Source organism: Pleurodeles waltl, chromosome 3_1, assembly GCF_031143425.1.
Source record: "Pleurodeles waltl isolate 20211129_DDA chromosome 3_1, aPleWal1.hap1.20221129, whole genome shotgun sequence".
In the NCBI taxonomy this organism is placed as follows: Eukaryota; Metazoa; Chordata; class Amphibia; order Caudata; family Salamandridae; genus Pleurodeles; species Pleurodeles waltl.
Genome location: NC_090440.1, coordinates 1,988,761,227 through 1,988,781,041, shown reverse-complemented (window position 1 = coordinate 1,988,781,041; position 19,815 = coordinate 1,988,761,227). Strand labels below are relative to the sequence as shown.

The 19,815-nt window shown below is 44.3% G+C and overlaps 4 non-coding genes across 4 annotated transcripts; all 4 read left to right on the top strand.

Annotated features, from left to right (window-relative positions):
• Nucleotides 1-1,962: 1,962 nt before the first annotated feature.
• On the top strand, nt 1,963-2,175 carry LOC138286185 (small nucleolar RNA U3). The gene has a single exon (XR_011201873.1). It is a non-coding gene; the product is annotated as a small nucleolar RNA U3 (small nucleolar RNA).
• Nucleotides 2,176-7,280: 5,105 nt separating this feature from the next.
• Nucleotides 7,281-7,498, top strand: LOC138286106 (small nucleolar RNA U3). Its single transcript, XR_011201800.1, has one exon. It is a non-coding gene; the product is annotated as a small nucleolar RNA U3 (small nucleolar RNA).
• Nucleotides 7,499-11,556: 4,058 nt separating this feature from the next.
• Nucleotides 11,557-11,773, top strand: LOC138285999 (small nucleolar RNA U3). The gene has a single exon (XR_011201698.1). It is a non-coding gene; the product is annotated as a small nucleolar RNA U3 (small nucleolar RNA).
• Nucleotides 11,774-15,894: 4,121 nt separating this feature from the next.
• LOC138286162 (small nucleolar RNA U3) lies at nt 15,895-16,112 on the top strand. The gene has a single exon (XR_011201854.1). It is a non-coding gene; the product is annotated as a small nucleolar RNA U3 (small nucleolar RNA).
• The last annotated feature ends 3,703 nt before the right edge of the window (nt 16,113-19,815 follow it).

Sequence of the window (19,815 nt, the reverse complement as noted above, 5' to 3'; positions counted from 1 at the left end):
CACTTCATATCATGCAGTGATAAGGAAGGCTGCAGACATGTTGGAGGTGCCCCTTTCTACACCTGCACTTAAGCTAATCTGCTGACAGAGGTACTGCATTCTTCTTCCTCTGTGTCAAAACCACTATTGCCTTTTAATGAGACTTTAACTGAGCATGTGTTGGACATTTGGCAGAACCTTTTTCAACTCCAGCAGTGTCTTGACCCATTGGCAGAAGGTACAAGACTGCTCCAGGGGATCCTGTGTTTTTGAGTAGTCATCCATTACTGGAAGGTTTGGTGGCACAGGCCTCCTGTTTATCGAAGTTGACTGAAGGGTCTTTTCCAACTTCTCCAGCAGACGGGGAGTCTAAGAATGATTATTTTCCTTAAGAAGATGGAGCAATTGGCAAGAAGGTCTTTTCTTTGGAGAGTATAGCTCTGAAGTCTGCCAACACTACTTGTCTTTTGGGCCGCTATATTCATGCTTTGATGGATTCTGCCAGGACAGTGATTCCAAAGCTGCCGGATGATCTTCAGGGATACTTTGTGGAACTATTAAATTATAGCCAGCCAGCAACGAGGCAAGGTACCCAGTCGGGCCTGGACACTGATGATTCAGTGTTTAGAATGAGGGGGAATTCCGTTGCTACGCAAAGACACGCTTGGGTGAGAGGGTCTGGTTTCTTGCCTGAAGTGTAAGCCACTATAATTGATTTGCCTTTCAGTGGTGTAAGACTGTTTGGCGCCAAGGGTGATTCTACCTTGAAGAGATTCAAGGACAGCAGAGCAACAGTGAGGTCTTTAGGCCTTTAGTCTCTGCCTATACACTACAGGCCATTTTGCATGTTCCGGGGATGTGGCCAGAACTACTGTCTTTCGTGGCAGTCAGCAGTTCCAGCAGCAGTCTACCAACCAACTTTACAAGCCTTACAGAGGGTGTGGCTAAGGCAGACAATGAAGAGCCACCCCAGCCTTCCTCCTCCTCTTCCTCTTCTTCCCTAACAGGAAAGCAGCCCCAGTTACACCTCCAGAGAGCATTTATTGCCAGTTGGAAGACGATTTGTAGGAAGCTGGCTCTGTATATACTATACCAAAGTGAGGTACGGTGTGTACAGAGTGCAGGGGTTCCACAGAATCTTAACAGAGTTTAAAGTAGATAATACTTATGCTCTCTTTTGTGTTAGTGCGGCCGAGCAGTTAGGCTTATCTGAGGGTTGTGCAAAGTATTTGTTGTACACACACAGTCAAGATATTAGGCACACACTCAATGGCTAACTCCAGGCCAATTGTTTTTATATAGCAAAAATATATGTTGTTACTTTATTTCTAGAACCACAAGATTCAGTTTGCAGGCAAGTACATTTGCAAGTATGTAGCAAGCATATGTATCAACACCACTTTGTTTCAATTTGACAAGTTAAACGGTTTTCAAGTAAATAGCAATAATCTGTTTGAAAAGTCAACAGTGCAATTTTCAAACACAGTTCTAGGGGAGAAGTAAAAGTTAGTAATGTTTCGAAGTAAGTACAAGACTTACAATTCCAGTCTCCGGGAGTTAGGATGTCTACAGGTTGGGGTTCAAGTTAGCCTCAAACACCCACTACCAGCAACACGGGGCGGTCGGTTGCAGAGGTTTAAGTTGCTGCAAGATATAAAATGGGCTCTTATGGAGACTGGGGGCATTCGGATTTGGATCTACCAGCATGTAATTACCAGTGTCTTCAGAAAGCAGACCTGGGGGGTTGAGGAGAGCACCGGTGAGGCCACAGGCCACTGATATGCTAATTTTTAAAGCATTGTGTCACCCGAGTTCTAGTGAGAACTCTTTCTTGCGCAGAAATGCACGCACATTTGCTGAATGCTATTTTGTGGTGTCATCTATATATTTATATGTTTTTTGACTTGATGCCCAACAGGTGCTTACTGTAGGTAAGAAGGGTTTCCACTTTTTCTGTCTGTGTGAGCTGGAAGTGGTTCAGGCAAGACTATACTTTAAGGGATCATTTCTATAGTTTTAAACTGAGGAAATGTGTTTGAATGTGTATGGTCTTTGCTAACCACGAGGAAGAGTTGTAGTGTTTGCTTCTGAGCGCAAAGCCAGTGGCCAATGTTGCATTTGTGCAACTGCTGTCTGCTGTGGATGTACATTCCTCTTTTACGAAGAACTGGAGGAAGGAAACACAAACTGAGTGGTTAGCTTCTTATTTCAGTTTAAGAGAGTACAGCATTTTAAACTTCTTTTTTTGGATATTTGATGGCTGCCAGATTCTCACTTGACTTGTATTTGCAATGACCACTTTTGAGCTTTTTTGGGGCTTTCTTTTATAAACTGAGCTTTTCAAACGGTCTTTCTAATCGTAATTTGGTACATTTAAGTAAAGAGGGTCTTTTCAAATGGACCCGGGGAAGATTTACTCACCTTTTACGCAACTCAGCAGGACAACTTGCCACGCTTCTCTGCGAGAAAGGGAGAGGGTAGAATGCAGCACACATAGCAAGAGGATAAAACGTAGAGAAACAAAGATATTTCTCCTTGTTGCTCCTCAGTTGGGAAGGCGTACACGTTCCCAGGTTTACTACTCTTAGTAAATCTGTGAATGCATGAAAGAGCATGGGTGGATGCCTAAGATCACCCACTCCCTACCCATGGAACGCCTTCCCGGCAAACAGTAACGCAAGGCAGCGACTTGCGCTGCCATGGGTTACTCTAGATTTATTAAGACATGCAATGCCACACAAGGTGGCCTTGCGTGGTTTAGTAAACCTCACTGATATCCTGGTGTTGCCTTACGCTGTGACAACGCAAGCGTTTCACAAATCTGGGCCTCTATGTTTGATCTATTTTTAGAGTTTAGAGATCTTCCACACAATTAGTGCCGCTCACTGGCTTATCGCCCTGTCGAATTGATGTGGCAAAAGGGGCTTTCTAATGCTAGTTAGTCTTTTTAGACTAAAACCAAGAGTAACACCCTGGTCACAGGTCCTAAAATGTATAAGGCTGTTGAGGATCTTAGACCGATGAGGACAAAGAACGCCTTCTTGGGTATTTGCTAAGGTGTTGCACGGGGACTCGCATAGCACAAAGTAACGTAAGCGTAAAGGATTGCATCTGATTACGTACCATAAAAGCCTGTAGGCGCAGCAGAAAATCATTCAGCTTCCCAGGAACGCTCGCACAACCTCTAGTACATCAAGGGCTAGATGTCTTAGGACATTGGAATTTTTTAAGATTCATTGGGGACAGTGAAGTTGCAACAATCAAATAATGGTTGGAATAAGACATCTGGTCTAATATTCTAGCAAATGTCGTTTTTTTGGCTTTCCTGTTTAATTTAAAGCATTCTTACCTCATTGAACGAAATGTTGAGCTGTCAGCATAGGCGTCGTTCCTCTGCTGTCACATTAGTTAAATGCCCTGTCCCCTCGCTTTTGTCAATAACTCTCAACAGAAGACGTTTAATGATCCCTTTGGGCCCCTAATAATGTTCTCGTATGCTATATTAGAACACTGCAAGATTGATAGCCTCATGAAGAAAATCGGAATGCCAGCAGCTTTTAAACAGTAGAATAATCCCTGTACCTTGAAAATGGTAAAGCTGCAATGTGTGGAACCCCGGAGGCCGCCATTTTGGAGTTCAAACATGCCCCAATGCCGGGGAAACGAGGTGGGTGGGTTGGCGGCAGAGCGTGAATTGGAGAAGGTTCCGCTCTGGCGGCAGACCAGTTGAGTGCTTCAAAACTTTGCCTAATCTTGGCTTTATAGGAGCCAGGAGCGTAGCCCGACTGCCTTCCCAGCAATGTCCTTTTTTAAAATAATGAAATAAATAGATAAGTAAATATAAAAACAAAAAACAAAGTAAGACTAAATTGTGGTACCCTCTAGCCTGCTGGAAGAGGGGATGTGGACTGTTTTTCGCCTTCAACTTGAGCCTGTCGTGCTGAAGCAATACTTTAGTTAGCGGCATAGACCACAGCAGCAGTTTTTAAAGTCTGTATCACTTACCATCTGAGAGCTAAGCCAGATGGCAGCAAAAATGCTGTTGTGACATCTTCCTGTGCCACTGGAACAGAGTGGCATAGCGTTATAAAAAGTTTCTGAAGAAAGAAACTGGAACTAGTGGGGCATATTTAAGAGAGGCTTGCACTGCAGTTGCGTGACTTCTAGTGACGCAACAGCGGTCAGACCTTTTAACCATATCTAGGAGATCACGCAAAGCCACTTGGCGTGGCTTTGAATAGTCCCGTAGATAGTGATTAAGGCAAGGCATTGTAAAGCGGTGCGCTGGCTTACTCTGCATTAGGGAGGCGATCCAAGGGCTTTGCAGTGTGTGTTCCAACGCAACACCCATGTTGTTAGACGCATCCCCAAATTTACAGAGCCATGTAAATCTGGGAATGCACCAACACCTTACCCCTCCCCAGGGGAGGGTCAGTGAGGAGAAATATCTTTATTTCTCTTTGTTGTTTCCCCTTTCTATGTGTGCTGCGTTTTGCAGCACGCATAGGAAAAGGGAAAAGCCTCCCAAGATTGTTTTTGTGTAGGAAGGTGCCTCTTCCTTCACAAAAACAATTTTGCCTACAACGCAGACAACTTTGCACCATGGTGCAAGGTTGCCGGCGCTGGCTCTAGGCAGTCAAAATGGCTCCAGCGCAGTGGAAAAGGACAGTATTGTATACATATAACACATTATTGCCCGTTTTCTTTGACACAGGGCACAGCAATGTGACTTGCTGTGCTGCCCTGCGCCAAAATGTCGTAAATCTGCCCCAGTGTTTGTAAGTGTCAGAGAGTTGTTGCAGAAAAGCCCTGATCTGGAAAGGAAGGGCAGAGTTGTATTTATGAAACAACTGTCTTTTGTTGATGGCTGTTCCTTTCTTCATTTGAGGAAGGGCTGGATGACGGATACATTCACTGAAATGTTCGGTTCCTATTCTGAAGAATACTAGGATCAAAATTGTCCCGACAAGGATTCACTCCCCGGTGAACGGAATCTTCTGTACAAGAAAAATAAACCGTGTTTTGGATACTTCTATAATACAGAGATGCCTAAAAGTCATGGGGCCTGGAAAAGCTGCATATGTTCAAAGCGGCTAGTAGGACAAGGTGTTGCTGATGTGAAGGCTTTCTTTGATGTCCAGGTATTCAGAGCTCATCTGAAAGTGGTAGGTTCCGTTGTAACCCGTGGTTCCTGCGGAATGCCATCGCCTTGTAAGGGTCTTACACGTGAACTGGGGGAGAGTTACTTTGTTTGGGGAGACTGATTGAAGACATTGCCATACATTTGGGCCCGTATTTATACTCCGTTTGCGCCGAATTTGCGTCGTTTTTTTCGACGCAAATTCGACGCTAAACTAACGCCAACTAACGCCATATTTATACTATGGCGTTAGAGGCGTCTAGCGCCAAAGTTCCCGGAATGTGCGTCATTTTTTAGCGTGAACCCCTTCCTTGCGTTAATGATATGCAAGGGAGGCGTTCCCGTCTAAAAAATGACTCCCAGGCCTTTACGTGGTATTTATACTCCCGGGCAAAAGAGACGCCCGGGAGTGGGCGTGGCTAAAAACGGCGCATTTGCGCCGCTTTTTAACGCCTGGGTCAGGCATGGCGTTAAGGGACAAGTGGGCTCAAAATGAGCCCAGAGTGCCCTCCCCTGCCCCCAGGGACCCCCCCTGCCACCCTTGGCCACCCCAGGAGGACACCCAAGGCTGGAGGGACCCACCCCAGGGACATTCAGGTAAGTTCAGGTAAGTATTTTTTTTTTATTTTTTTATAATTTTTTTTGGCATAGGGGGGCCTGATTTGTGCCCCCCTACATGCCACTATGCCCAATGACCATGCCCAGGGGACAGAAGTCCCCTGGGCATGGCCATTGGGCAAGGGGGCATGACTCCTATCTTTACAATGATAGGAGTCATGTTGATGGGGGATGGGCGTCGTTAAAAAATGGCGCAAGTCGGGTTAAGACGATTTTTTTGCCTCAACCTGACTTGCCCCATTTTAAGACCCCCTAACGTCATTTTTGCCCAACGCCGGCGCTGCCTGGTGTACGTGTTTTTTTTCCACGCACACCAGGCAGCGCCGGTCTGCTTGCGCCGGCTAACGCCATTCCATAAATACGGCGCCCGCATGGCGCTTCAGAATGGCGTTAGACGGCGCAAATTTTTTTGACGCTAAACTGCGTTAGCGCAGTTTAGCGTCAAAAAGTATAAATATGGGCCTTGATCTGTGGTGCAACTTTTCAAAATGTAAAGGTAGGTTGCTTGCTACACCTTTTGTTTCCATACTTGCAAACCTACCAGGTCGTTTCTCATTCACTAGCAATCAGTATCACGCTTTCGGCACATTGAAAGGTCATAATCTGAACCAAATATTCTGATTGAAAACTGTCTTCCTGCAAAATCCTGTGGAACCTGCCGTTTTGTTTCAAGTTTTCCCCATTTTCCCTTGTGTAAGGCATTGCAGTAGTCCAAATGAGTGCTAATTAATGCTCTGCCTCTTAACATGTAAATCGATTTGCGTCAGGAAGTTGAACATCTCACCAAGATATCTGAGGATGAAACTACCAGAGAAATCCATGTCTTGGCTTGAGCTTCAAAATGAAGGCTGTGAACAAGAATAATTCCCAGTGTTTTCACCACCTACACTTTCAGCACAGTATGATGTGAACTCAGAGGGCAAGTGTGTGCTGCTTTACTTGAACAGAGTAAGCGCTCTGGTGATTCTGTCCGATCTCCAGTAAAATGCACCCACTTCGTGCAGTCTGATAATGCGTAGCCATCTTGAAATGGTAATAATTGTCATTTAGTGCAGTGCCGAAAGCTCTGGAAGTAACGGTAGACTGTCTTTTTTGTGAGTTTACCAACTGTTTCTCTTACTTTTTAAACAAGTTAAAATGTGTTTGTTGCGGTAAACGAGAGCAGGAAAGGAAAGTATGGCTGCCGTTTCTTTACCTGTTTGAACTTTAACTTTCATACTGTAGTCCTCTGTCTGTTTCAGGGGCAGCCAACAGGTAACCTGTGTGTGTGTGTGTGTGTCTGTGTGTGAGACAGGGCCGGGAAAAGGCAGGCTGAATTTGATTGGTGGCTGATTTCTGATATGCAAATTTTTAAAGCATTGTGTCACCCGAGTTCTAGGGAGAACTCTTTCTTGCACAGAAATGCACGCGCATCTGCTGAATGCTATTTTGTGGTCTTATCTATATATTTATATGTTTTTTGACTTGATGCCCAACAGGTGCTTACTGTAGGTAAGAAGGGTTTCCACTTTTTCTGTCTGTGTGAGCTGGAAGTGGTTCAGGCAAGACTATACTTTCAGGGATCATTTCTATAGTTTTTAACTGAGGAAATGTGTTCGAAAGTGTCTGGTCTTCGCTAACCACGAGGAAGAGTTGTAGTGTTTTCTTCTGAGCGCGAAGCCAGTGGACAGTGTTGCATTTGTGCAGCTGCTGTCTGCTATTGATGAACGTTCCTCTCTTCTTTTACGAAGAACTGGAGGAAGGAAACACAAACTGAGTGGTTAGCTTCTTGTTTCAGTTTAAGAGAGTACAGCATTTTAAACTTCTTTTCTTGGATATTTGATGGTTGCCAGATTCTCACTTGACTTGTATTTGCAATCACCTCTTTTGGGCTTTTTGGGGGCTTTCTTTTATAAACTGAGCTTTTCAAACGGTCTTTCTAATCGTAATTTGGTACAACTCAGCAGGACAACTTGAGGATAAAACGTAGAGAAACAAAGATATTTCTCCTTGTTGCTCCTCAGTTGGGAAGGCGTACGCGTTCCCAGGTTTACTACTCTTAGTAAATCTGGGAATGCATGAAAGAGCATGGGTGGATGCCTAAGATCACCCACTCCCTACCCATGGAACGCCTTCCCGGCAAACAGTAACGCAAGGCAGCGACTTGCGCTGCCATGGGTTACTCTAGATTTATTAAGACATGCAATGCCACGCAAGGTGGCCTTGCGTGGTTTAGTAAACCTCACTGATGCCCTGGTGTTGCCTTACACTGTGATAACGCAAGCGTTTCATAAATCTGGGCCTCTATGTTTGATCTATTTTTAGAGTTTAGACATCTTCCACACAATTAGTGCCGCTCAGTGGCTTATCGCCCTGTCGAATTGACGTGGGGAAAAGGGGCTTTCTAATGCTAGTTAGTCTTTTTAGACTAAAACCAAGAGTAACACCCTGGTCACAGGTCCTAAAATGTATAAGGCTGTTGAGGATCTTAGACCGATGAGGACAAAGAACGCCGTCTTGGGCATTTGCTAAGGTGTTGCACGGGGACTCGCATAGCACAAAGTAACGTAAGCGTAAAGGATTGCATCTGATTACTTACCATAAAAGCCTGTAGGCGCAGCAGAAAATCATTCAGCTTCCCAGGAACGCTCGCACAACCTCTAGTACATCAAGGGCTAGATGTCTTAGGACATTGGAATTTTTTAAGATTCATTGGGGACAGTGAAGTTGCAACAATCAAATAATGGTTGGAATAAGCCATCTGGTCTAATATTCTAGCAAATGTCGTTTTTTTGGCTTTCCTGTTTAATTTAAAGCATTCTTACCTCATTGAACGAAATGTTGAGCTGTCAGCATAGGCGTCGTTCCTCTGCTGTCACATTAGTTAAATGCCCTGTCCCCTCGCTTTTGTCAATAACTCTCAACAGAAGACGTTTAATGATCCCTTTGGGCCCCTAATAATGTTCTCGTATGCTATATTAGAACACTGCAAGATTGATAGCCTCATGAAGAAAATCGGAATGCCAGCAGCTTTTAAACAGTAGAATAATCCCTGTACCTTGAAAATGGTAAAGCTGCAATGTGTGGAACCCCGGAGGCCGCCATTTTGGAGTTCAAACATGCCCCAATGCCGGGGAAACGAGGTGGGTGGGTTGGCGGCAGAGCGTGAATTGGAGAAGGTTCCGCTCTGGCGGCAGGCCAGTTGAGTGCTTCAAAACTTTGCCTAATCTTGGCTTTATAGGAGCCAGGAGCGTAGCCCGACTGCCTTCCCAGCAATGTCCTTTTTTAAAATAATGAAATAAATAGATAAGTAAATATAAAAACAAAAAACAAAGTAAGACTAAATTGTGGTACCCTCTAGCCTGCTGGAAGAGGGGATGTGGACTGTTTTTCGCCTTCAACTTGAGCCTGTCGTGCTGAAGCAATACTTTAGTTAGCGGCATAGACCACAGCAGCAGTTTTTAAAGTCTGTATCACTTACCATCTGAGAGCTAAGCCAGATGGCAGCAAAAATGCTGTTGTGACATCTTCCTGTGCCACTGGAACAGAGTGGCATAGCGTTATAAAAAGTTTCTGAAGAAAGAAACTGGAACTAGTGGGGCATATTTAAGAGAGGCTTGCACTGCAGTTGCGTGACTTCTAGTGACGCAACAGCGGTCAGACCTTTTAACCATATCTAGGAGATCACGCAAAGCCACTTGGCGTGGCTTTGAATAGTCCCGTAGATAGTGATTAAGGCAAGGCATTGTAAAGCGGTGCGCTGGCTTACTCTGCATTAGGGAGGCGATCCAAGGGCTTTGCAGTGTGTGTTCCAACGCAACACCCATGTTGTTAGACGCATCCCCAAATTTACAGAGCCATGTAAATCTGGGAATGCACCAACACCTTACCCCTCCCCAGGGGAGGGTCAGTGAGGAGAAATATCTTTATTTCTCTTTGTTGTTTCCCCTTTCTATGTGTGCTGCGTTTTGCAGCACGCATAGGAAAAGGGAAAAGCCTCCCAAGATTGTTTTTGTGTAGGAAGGTGCCTCTTCCTTCACAAAAACAATTTTGCCTACAACGCAGACAACCTTGCACCATGGTGCAAGGTTGCCGGCGCTGGCTCTAGGCAGTCAAAATGGCTCCAGCGCAGTGGAAAAGGACAGTATTGCATACATATAACACATTATTGCCCGTTTTCTTTGACACAGGGCACAGCAATGTGACTTGCTGTGCTGCCCTGCGCCAAAATGTCGTAAATCTGCCCCAGTGTTTGTAAGTGTCAGAGAGTTGTTGCAGAAAAGCCCTGATCTGGAAAGGAAGGGCAGAGTTGTATTTATGAAACAACTGTCTTTTGTTGATGGCTGTTCCTTTCTTCATTTGAGGAAGGGCTGGATGACGGATACATTCACTGAAATGTTCGGTTCCTATTCTGAAGAATACTAGGATCAAAATTGTCCCGACAAGGATTCACTCCCCGGTGAACGGAATCTTCTGTACAAGAAAAATAAACCGTGTTTTGGATACTTCTATAATACAGAGATGCCTAAAAGTCATGGGGCCTGGAAAAGCTGCATATGTTCAAAGCGGCTGGTAGGACAAGGTGTTGCTGATGTGAAGGCTTTCTTTGATGTCCAGGTATTCAGAGCTCATCTGAAAGTGGTAGGTTCCGTTGTAACCCGTGGTTCCTGCGGAATGCCATCGCCTTGTAAGGGTCTTACACGTGAACTGGGGGAGAGTTACTTTGTTTGGGGAGACTGATTGAAGACATTGCCATACATTTGATCTGTGGTGCAACTTTTCAAAATGTAAAGGTAGGTTGCTTGCTACACCTTTTGTTTCCATACTTGCAAACCTACCAGGTCGTTTCTCATTCACTAGCAATCAGTATCACGCTTTCGGCACATTGAAAGGTCATAATCTGAACCAAATATTCTGATTGAAAACTGTTTTCCTGCAAAATCCTGTGGAACCTGCCGTTTTGTTTCAAGTTTTCCCCATTTTCCCTTGTGTAAGGCATTGCAGTAGTCCAAATGAGTGCTAATTAATGCTCTGCCTCTTAACATGTAAATCGATTTGTGTCAGGAAGTTGAACATCTCACCAAGATATCTGAGGATGAAACTACCAGAGAAATCCATGTCTTGGCTCGAGCTTCAAAATGAAGGGTGTGAACAAGAATAATTCCCAGTGTTTTCACCACCTACACTTTCAGCACAGTATGATGTGAACTCAGAGGGCAAGTGTGTGCTGCTTTACTTGAACAGAGTAAGCGCTCTGGTGATTCTGTCCGATCTCCAGTAAAATGCACCCACTTCGTGCAGTCTGATAATGCGTAGCCATCTTGAAATGGTAATAATTGTCATTTAGTGCAGTGCCGAAAGCTCTGGAAGTAACGGTAGACTGTCTTTTTTGTGAGTTTACCAACTGTTTCTCTTACTTTTTAAACAAGTTAAAATGTGTTTTTTGCGGTAAACGAGAGCAGGAAAGGAAAGTATGGCTGCCGTTTCTTTACCTGTTTGAACTTTAACTTTCATACTGTAGTCCTGTGTCTGTTTCAGGAGCAGCCAACAGGTAACCTGTGTGTGTGTGTGTGTGTCTGTGTGTGAGACAGGGCCGGGAAAAGGCAGGCTGAATTTGATTGGTGGCTGATTTCTGATATGCAAATTTTTAAAGCATTGTGTCACCCGAGTTCTAGGGAGAACTCTTTCTTGCACAGAAATGCACGCGCATCTGCTGAATGCTATTTTGTGGTCTTATCTATATATTTATATGTTTTTTGACTTGATGCCCAACAGGTGCTTACTGTAGGTAAGAAGGGTTTCCACTTTTTCTGTCTGTGTGAGCTGGAAGTGGTTCAGGCAAGACTATACTTTCAGGGATCATTTCTATAGTTTTTAACTGAGGAAATGTGTTCGAAAGTGTCTGGCTTCGCTAACCACGAGGAAGAGTTGTAGTGTTTTCTTCTGAGCGCGAAGCCAGTGGACAGTGTTGCATTTGTGCAGCTGCTGTCTGCTATTGATGAACGTTCCTCTCTTCTTTTACGAAGAACTGGAGGAAGGAAACACAAACTGAGTGGTTAGCTTCTTGTTTCAGTTTAAGAGAGTACAGCATTTTAAACTTCTTTTCTTGGATATTTGATGGTTGCCAGATTCTCACTTGACTTGTATTTGCAATCACCTCTTTTGAGCTTTTTGGGGGCTTTCTTTTATAAACTGAGCTTTTCAAACGGTCTTTCTAATCGTAATTTGGTACATTTAAGTAAAGAGGGTCTTTTCAAATGGACCTGGGGAAGGGGAAGATTTACTCACCTTTTACGCAACTCAGCAGGACAACTTGAGGATAAAACGTAGAGAAACAAAGATATTTCTCCTTGTTGCTCCTCAGTTGGGAAGGCGTACGCGTTCCCAGGTTTACTACTCTTAGTAAATCTGGGAATGCATGAAAGAGCATGGGTGGATGCCTAAGATCACCCACTCCCTACCCATGGAACGCCTTCCCGGCAAACAGTAACGCAAGGCAGCGACTTGCGCTGCCATGGGTTACTCTAGATTTATTAAGACATGCAATGCCACGCAAGGTGGCCTTGCGTGGTTTAGTAAACCTCACTGATGCCCTGGTGTTGCCTTACGCTGTGATAACGCAAGCGTTTCATAAATCTGGGCCTCTATGTTTGATCTATTTTTAGAGTTTAGACATCTTCCACACAATTAGTGCCCCTCAGTGGCTTATCGCCCTGTCGAATTGACGTGGGGAAAAGGGGCTTTCTAATGCTAGTTAGTCTTTTTAGACTAAAACCAAGAGTAACACCCTGGTCACAGGTCCTAAAATGTATAAGGCTGTTGAGGATCTTAGACCGATGAGGACAAAGAACGCCGTCTTGGGTATTTGCTAAGGTGTTGCACGGGGACTCGCATAGCACAAAGTAACGTAAGCGTAAAGGATTGCATCTGATTACTTACCATAAAAGCCTGTAGGCGCAGCAGAAAATCATTCAGCTTCCCAGGAACGCTCGCACAACCTCTAGTACATCAAGGGCTAGATGTCTTAGGACATTGGAATTTTTTAAGATTCATTGGGGACAGTGAAGTTGCAACAATCAAATAATGGTTGGAATAAGCCATCTGGTCTAATATTCTAGCAAATGTCGTTTTTTTGGCTTTCCTGTTTAATTTAAAGCATTCTTACCTCATTGAACGAAATGTTGAGCTGTCAGCATAGGCGTCGTTCCTCTGCTGTCACATTAGTTAAATGCCCTGTCCCCTCGCTTTTGTCAATAACTCTCAACAGAAGACGTTTAATGATCCCTTTGGGCCCCTAATAATGTTCTCGTATGCTATATTAGAACACTGCAAGATTGATAGCCTCATGAAGAAAATCGGAATGCCAGCAGCTTTTAAACAGTAGAATAATCCCTGTACCTTGAAAATGGTAAAGCTGCAATGTGTGGAACCCCGGAGGCCGCCATTTTGGAGTTCAAACATGCCCCAATGCCGGGGAAACGAGGTGGGTGGGTTGGCGGCAGAGCGTGAATTGGAGAAGGTTCCGCTCTGGCGGCAGGCCAGTTGAGTGCTTCAAAACTTTGCCTAATCTTGGCTTTATAGGAGCCAGGAGCGTAGCCCGACTGCCTTCCCAGCAATGTCCTTTTTTAAAATAATGAAATAAATAGATAAGTAAATATAAAAACAAAAAACAAAGTAAGACTAAATTGTGGTACCCTCTAGCCTGCTGGAAGAGGGGATGTGGACTGTTTTTCGCCTTCAACTTGAGCCTGTCGTGCTGAAGCAATACTTTAGTTAGCGGCATAGACCACAGCAGCAGTTTTTAAAGTCTGTATCACTTACCATCTGAGAGCTAAGCCAGATGGCAGCAAAAATGCTGTTGTGACATCTTCCTGTGCCACTGGAACAGAGTGGCATTGCGTTATAAAAAGTTTCTGAAGAAAGAAACTGGAACTAGTGGGGCATATTTAAGAGAGGCTTGCACTGCAGTTGCGTGACTTCTAGTGACGCAACAGCGGTCAGACCTTTTAACCATATCTAGGAGATCACGCAAAGCCACTTGGCGTGGCTTTGAATAGTCCCGTAGATAGTGATTAAGGCAAGGCATTGTAAAGCGGTGCGCTGGCTTACTCTGCATTAGGGAGGCGATCCAAGGGCTTTGCAGTGTGTGTTCCAACGCAACACCCATGTTGTTAGACGCATCCCCAAATTTACAGAGCCATGTAAATCTGGGAATGCACCAACACCTTACCCCTCCCCAGGGGAGGGTCAGTGAGGAGAAATATCTTTATTTCTCTTTGTTGTTTCCCCTTTCTATGTGTGCTGCGTTTTGCAGCACGCATAGGAAAAGGGAAAAGCCTCCCAAGATTGTTTTTGTGTAGGAAGGTGCCTCTTCCTTCACAAAAACAATTTTGCCTACAACGCAGACAACCTTGCACCATGGTGCAAGGTTGCCGGCGCTGGCTCTAGGCAGTCAAAATGGCTCCAGCGCAGTGGAAAAGGACAGTATTGCATACATATAACACATTATTGCCCGTTTTCTTTGACACAGGGCACAGCAATGTGACTTGCTGTGCTGCCCTGCGCCAAAATGTCGTAAATCTGCCCCAGTGTTTGTAAGTGTCAGAGAGTTGTTGCAGAAAAGCCCTGATCTGGAAAGGAAGGGCAGAGTTGTATTTATGAAACAACTGTCTTTTGTTGATGGCTGTTCCTTTCTTCATTTGAGGAAGGGCTGGATGACGGATACATTCACTGAAATGTTCGGTTCCTATTCTGAAGAATACTAGGATCAAAATTGTCCCGACAAGGATTCACTCCCCGGTGAACGGAATCTTCTGTACAAGAAAAATAAACCGTGTTTTGGATACTTCTATAATACAGAGATGCCTAAAAGTCATGGGGCCTGGAAAAGCTGCATATGTTCAAAGCGGCTGGTAGGACAAGGTGTTGCTGATGTGAAGGCTTTCTTTGATGTCCAGGTATTCAGAGCTCATCTGAAAGTGGTAGGTTCCGTTGTAACCCGTGGTTCCTGCGGAATGCCATCGCCTTGTAAGGGTCTTACACGTGAACTGGGGGAGAGTTACTTTGTTTGGGGAGACTGATTGAAGACATTGCCATACATTTGATCTGTGGTGCAACTTTTCAAAATGTAAAGGTATGTTGCTTGCTACACCTTTTGTTTCCATACTTGCAAACCTACCAGGTCGTTTCTCATTCACTAGCAATCAGTATCACGCTTTCGGCACATTGAAAGGTCATAATCTGAACCAAATATTCTGATTGAAAACTGTCTTCCTGCAAAATCCTGTGGAACCTGCCGTTTTGTTTCAAGTTTTTCCCATTTTCCCTTGTGTAAGGCATTGCAGTAGTCCAAATGAGTGCTAATTAATGCTCTGCCTCTTAACATGTAAATCGATTTGCGTCAGGAAGTTGAACATCTCACCAAGATATCTGAGGATGAAACTACCAGAGAAATCCATGTCTTGGCTTGAGCTTCAAAATGAAGGCTGTGAACAAGAATAATTCCCAGTGTTTTCACCACCTACACTTTCAGCACAGTATGATGTGAACTCAGAGGGCAAGTGTGTGCTGCTTTACTTGAACAGAGTAAGCGCTCTGGTGATTCTGTCCGATCTCCAGTAAAATTCACCCACTTCGTGCAGTCTGATAATGCGTAGCCATCTTGAAATGGTAATAATTGTCATTTAGTGCAGTGCCGAAAGCTCTGGAAGTAACGGTAGACTGTCTTTTTTGTGAGTTTACCAACTGTTTCTCTTACTTTTTAAACAAGTTAAAATGTGTTTGTTGCGGTAAACGAGAGCAGGAAAGGAAAGTATGGCTGCCGTTTCTTTACCTGTTTGAACTTTAACTTTCATACTGTAGTCCTCTGTCTGTTTCAGGAGCAGCCAACAGGTAACCTGTGTGTGTGTGTGTGTCTGTGTGTGAGACAGGGCCGGGAAAAGGCAGGCTGAATTTGATTGGTGGCTGATTTCTGATATGCAAATTTTTAAAGCATTGTGTCACCCGAGTTCTAGGGAGAACTCTTTCTTGCACAGAAATGCACGCGCATCTGCTGAATGCTATTTTGTGGTCTTATCTATATATTTATATGTTTTTTGACTTGATGCCCAACAGGTGCTTACTGTAGGTAAGAAGTGTTTCCACTTTTTCTGTCTGTGTGAGCTGGAAGTGGTTCAGGCAAGACTATACTTTCAGGGATCATTTTTATAGTTTTTAACTGAGGAAATGTGTTCGAAAGTGTCTTGTCTTCGCTAACCACGAGGAAGAGTTGTAGTGTTTTCTTCTGAGCGCGAAGCCAGTGGACAGTGTTGCATTTGTGCAGCTGCTGTCTGCTATTGATGAACGTTTCTCTCTTCTTTTACGAAGAACTGGAGGAAGGAAACACAAACTGAGTGGTTAGCTTCTTGTTTCAGTTTAAGAGAGTACAGCATTTTAAACTTCTTTTCTTGGATATTTGATGGTTGCCAGATTCTCACTTGACTTGTATTTGCAATCACCTCTTTTGGGCTTTTTTGGGGCTTTCTTTTATAAACTGAGCTTTTCAAACGGTCTTTCTAATCGTAATTTGGTACATTTAAGTAAAGAGGGTCTTTTCAAATGGACCCGGGGAAGGGGAAGATTTACTCACCTTTTACGCAACTCAGCAGGACAACTTGAGGATAAAACGTAGAGAAACAAAGATATTTCTCCTTGTTGCTCCTCAGTTGGGAAGGCGTACGCGTTCCCAGGTTTACTACTCTTAGTAAATCTGGGAATGCATGAAAGAGCATGGGTGGATGCCTAAGATCACCCACTCCCTACCCATGGAACGCCTTCCCGGCAAACAGTAACGCAAGGCAGCGACTTGCGCTGCCATGGGTTGCTCTAGATTTATTAAGACATGCAATGCCACACAAGGTGGCCTTGCGTGGTTTAGTAAACCTCACTGATGCCCTGGTGTTGCCTTACGCTGTGATAACGCAAGCGTTTCATAAATCTGGGCCTCTATGTTTGATCTATTTTTAGAGTTTAGACATCTTCCACACAATTAGTGCCGCTCAGTGGCTTATCGCCCTGTCGAATTGACGTGGGGAAAAGGGGCTTTCTAATGCTAGTTAGTCTTTTTAGACTAAAACCAAGAGTAACACCCTGGTCACAGGTCCTAAAATGTATAAGGCTGTTGAGGATCTTAGACCGATGAGGACAAAGAACGCCGTCTTGGGTATTTGCTAAGGTGTTGCACGGGGAGTCGCATAGCACAAAGTAACGTAAGCGTAAAGGATTGCATCTGATTACTTACCATAAAAGCCTGTAGGCGCAGCAGAAAATCATTCAGCTTCCCAGGAACGCTCGCACAACCTCTAGTACATCAAGGGCTAGATGTCTTAGGACATTGGAATTTTTTAAGATTCATTGGGGACAGTGAAGTTGCAACAATCAAATAATGGTTGGAATAAGCCATCTGGTCTAATATTCTAGCAAATGTCGTTTTTTTGGCTTTCCTGTTTAATTTAAAGCATTCTTACCTCATTGAACGAAATGTTGAGCTGTCAGCATAGGCGTCGTTCCTCTGCTGTCACATTAGTTAAATGCCCTGTCCCCTCGCTTTTGTCAATAACTCTCAACAGAAGACGTTTAATGATCCCTTTGGGCCCCTAATAATGTTCTCGTATGCTATATTAGAACACTGCAAGATTGATAGCCTCATGAAGAAAATCGGAATGCCAGCAGCTTTTAAACAGTAGAATAATCCCTGTACCTTGAAAATGGTAAAGCTGCAATGTGTGGAACCCCGGAGGCCGCCATTTTGGAGTTCAAACATGCCCCAATGCCGGGGAAACGAGGTGGGTGGGTTGGCGGCAGAGCGTGAATTGGAGAAGGTTCCGCTCTGGCGGCAGGCCAGTTGAGTGCTTCAAAACTTTGCCTAATCTTGGCTTTATAGGAGCCAGGAGCGTAGCCCGACTGCCTTCCCAGCAATGTCCTTTTTTAAAATAATGAAATAAATAGATAAGTAAATATAAAAACAAAAAACAAAGTAAGACTAAATTGTGGTACCCTCTAGCCTGCTGGAAGAGGGGATGTGGACTGTTTTTCGCCTTCAACTTGAGCCTGTCGTGCTGAAGCAATACTTTAGTTAGCGGCATAGACCACAGCAGCAGTTTTTAAAGTCTGTATCACTTACCATCTGAGAGCTAAGCCAGATGGCAGCAAAAATGCTGTTGTGACATCTTCCTGTGCCACTGGAACAGAGTGGCATAGCGTTATAAAAAGTTTCTGAAGAAAGAAACTGGAACTAGTGGGGCATATTTAAGAGAGGCTTGCACTGCAGTTGCGTGACTTCTAGTGACGCAACAGCGGTCAGACCTTTTAACCATATCTAGGAGATCACGCAAAGCCACTTGGCGTGGCTTTGAATAGTCCCGTAGATAGTGATTAAGGCAAGGCATTGTAAAGCGGTGCGCTGGCTTACTCTGCATTAGGGAGGCGATCCAAGGGCTTTGCAGTGTGTGTTCCAACGCAACACCCATGTTGTTAGACGCATCCCCAAATTTACAGAGCCATGTAAATCTGGGAATGCACCAACACCTTACCCCTCCCCAGGGGAGGGTCAGTGAGGAGAAATATATTTATTTCTCTTTGTTGTTTCCCCTTTCTATGTGTGCTGCGTTTTGCAGCACGCATAGGAAAAGGGAAAAGCCTCCCAAGATTGTTTTTGTGTAGGAAGGTGCCTCTTCCTTCACAAAAACAATTTTGCCTACAACGCAGACAACTTTGCATCATGGTGCAAGGTTGCCGGCGCTGGCTCTAGGCAGTCAAAATGGCTCCAGCGCAGTGGAAAAGGACAGTATTGCATACATATAACACATTATTGCCCGTTTTCTTTGACACAGGGCACAGCAATGTGACTTGCTGTGCTGCCCTGCGCCAAAATGTCGTAAATCTGCCCCAGTGTTTGTAAGTGTCAGAGAGTTGTTGCAGAAAAGCCCTGATCTGGAAAGGAAGGGCAGAGTTGTATTTATGAAACAACTGTCTTTTGTTGATGGCTGTTCCTTTCTTCATTTGAGGAAGGGCTGGATGACGGATACATTCACTGAAATGTTCGGTTCCTATTCTGAAGAATACTAGGATCAAAATTGTCCCGACAAGGATTCACTCCCCGGTGAACGGAATCTTCTGTACAAGAAAAATAAACCGTGTTTTGGATACTTCTATAATACAGAGATGCCTAAAAGTCATGGGGCCTGGAAAAGCTGCATATGTTCAAAGCGGCTGGTAGGACAAGGTGTTGCTGATGTGAAGGCTTTCTTTGATGTCCAGGTATTCAGAGCTCATCTGAAAGTGGTAGGTTCCGTTGTAACCCGTGGTTCCTGCGGAATGCCATCGCCTTGTAAGGGTCTTACACGTGAACTGGGGGAGAGTTACTTTGTTTGGGGAGACTGATTGAAGACATTGCCATACATTTGATCTGTGGTGCAACTTTTCAAAATGTAAAGGTAGGTTGCTTGCTACACCTTTTGTTTCCATACTTGCAAACCTACCAGGTCGTTTCTCATTCACTAGCAATCAGTATCACGCTTTCGGCACATTGAAAGGTCATAATCTGAACCAAATATTCTGATTGAAAACTGTTTTCCTGCAAAATCCTGTGGAACCTGCCGTTTTGTTTCAAGTTTTCCCCATTTTCCCTTGTGTAAGGCATTGCAGTAGTCCAAATGAGTGCTAATTAATGCTCTGCCTCTTAACATGTAAATCGATTTGTGTCAGGAAGTTGAACATCTCACCAAGATATCTGAGGATGAAACTACCAGAGAAATCCATGTCTTGGCTCGAGCTTCAAAATGAAGGGTGTGAACAAGAATAATTCCCAGTGTTTTCACCACCTACACTTTCAGCACAGTATGATGTGAACTCAGAGGGCAAGTGTGTGCTGCTTTACTTGAACAGAGTAAGCGCTCTGGTGATTCTGTCCGATCTCCAGTAAAATGCACCCACTTCGTGCAGTCTGATAATGCGTAGCCATCTTGAAATGGTAATAATTGTCATTTAGTGCAGTGCCGAAAGCTCTGGAAGTAACGGTAGACTGTCTTTTTTGTGAGTTTACCAACTGTTTCTCTTACTTT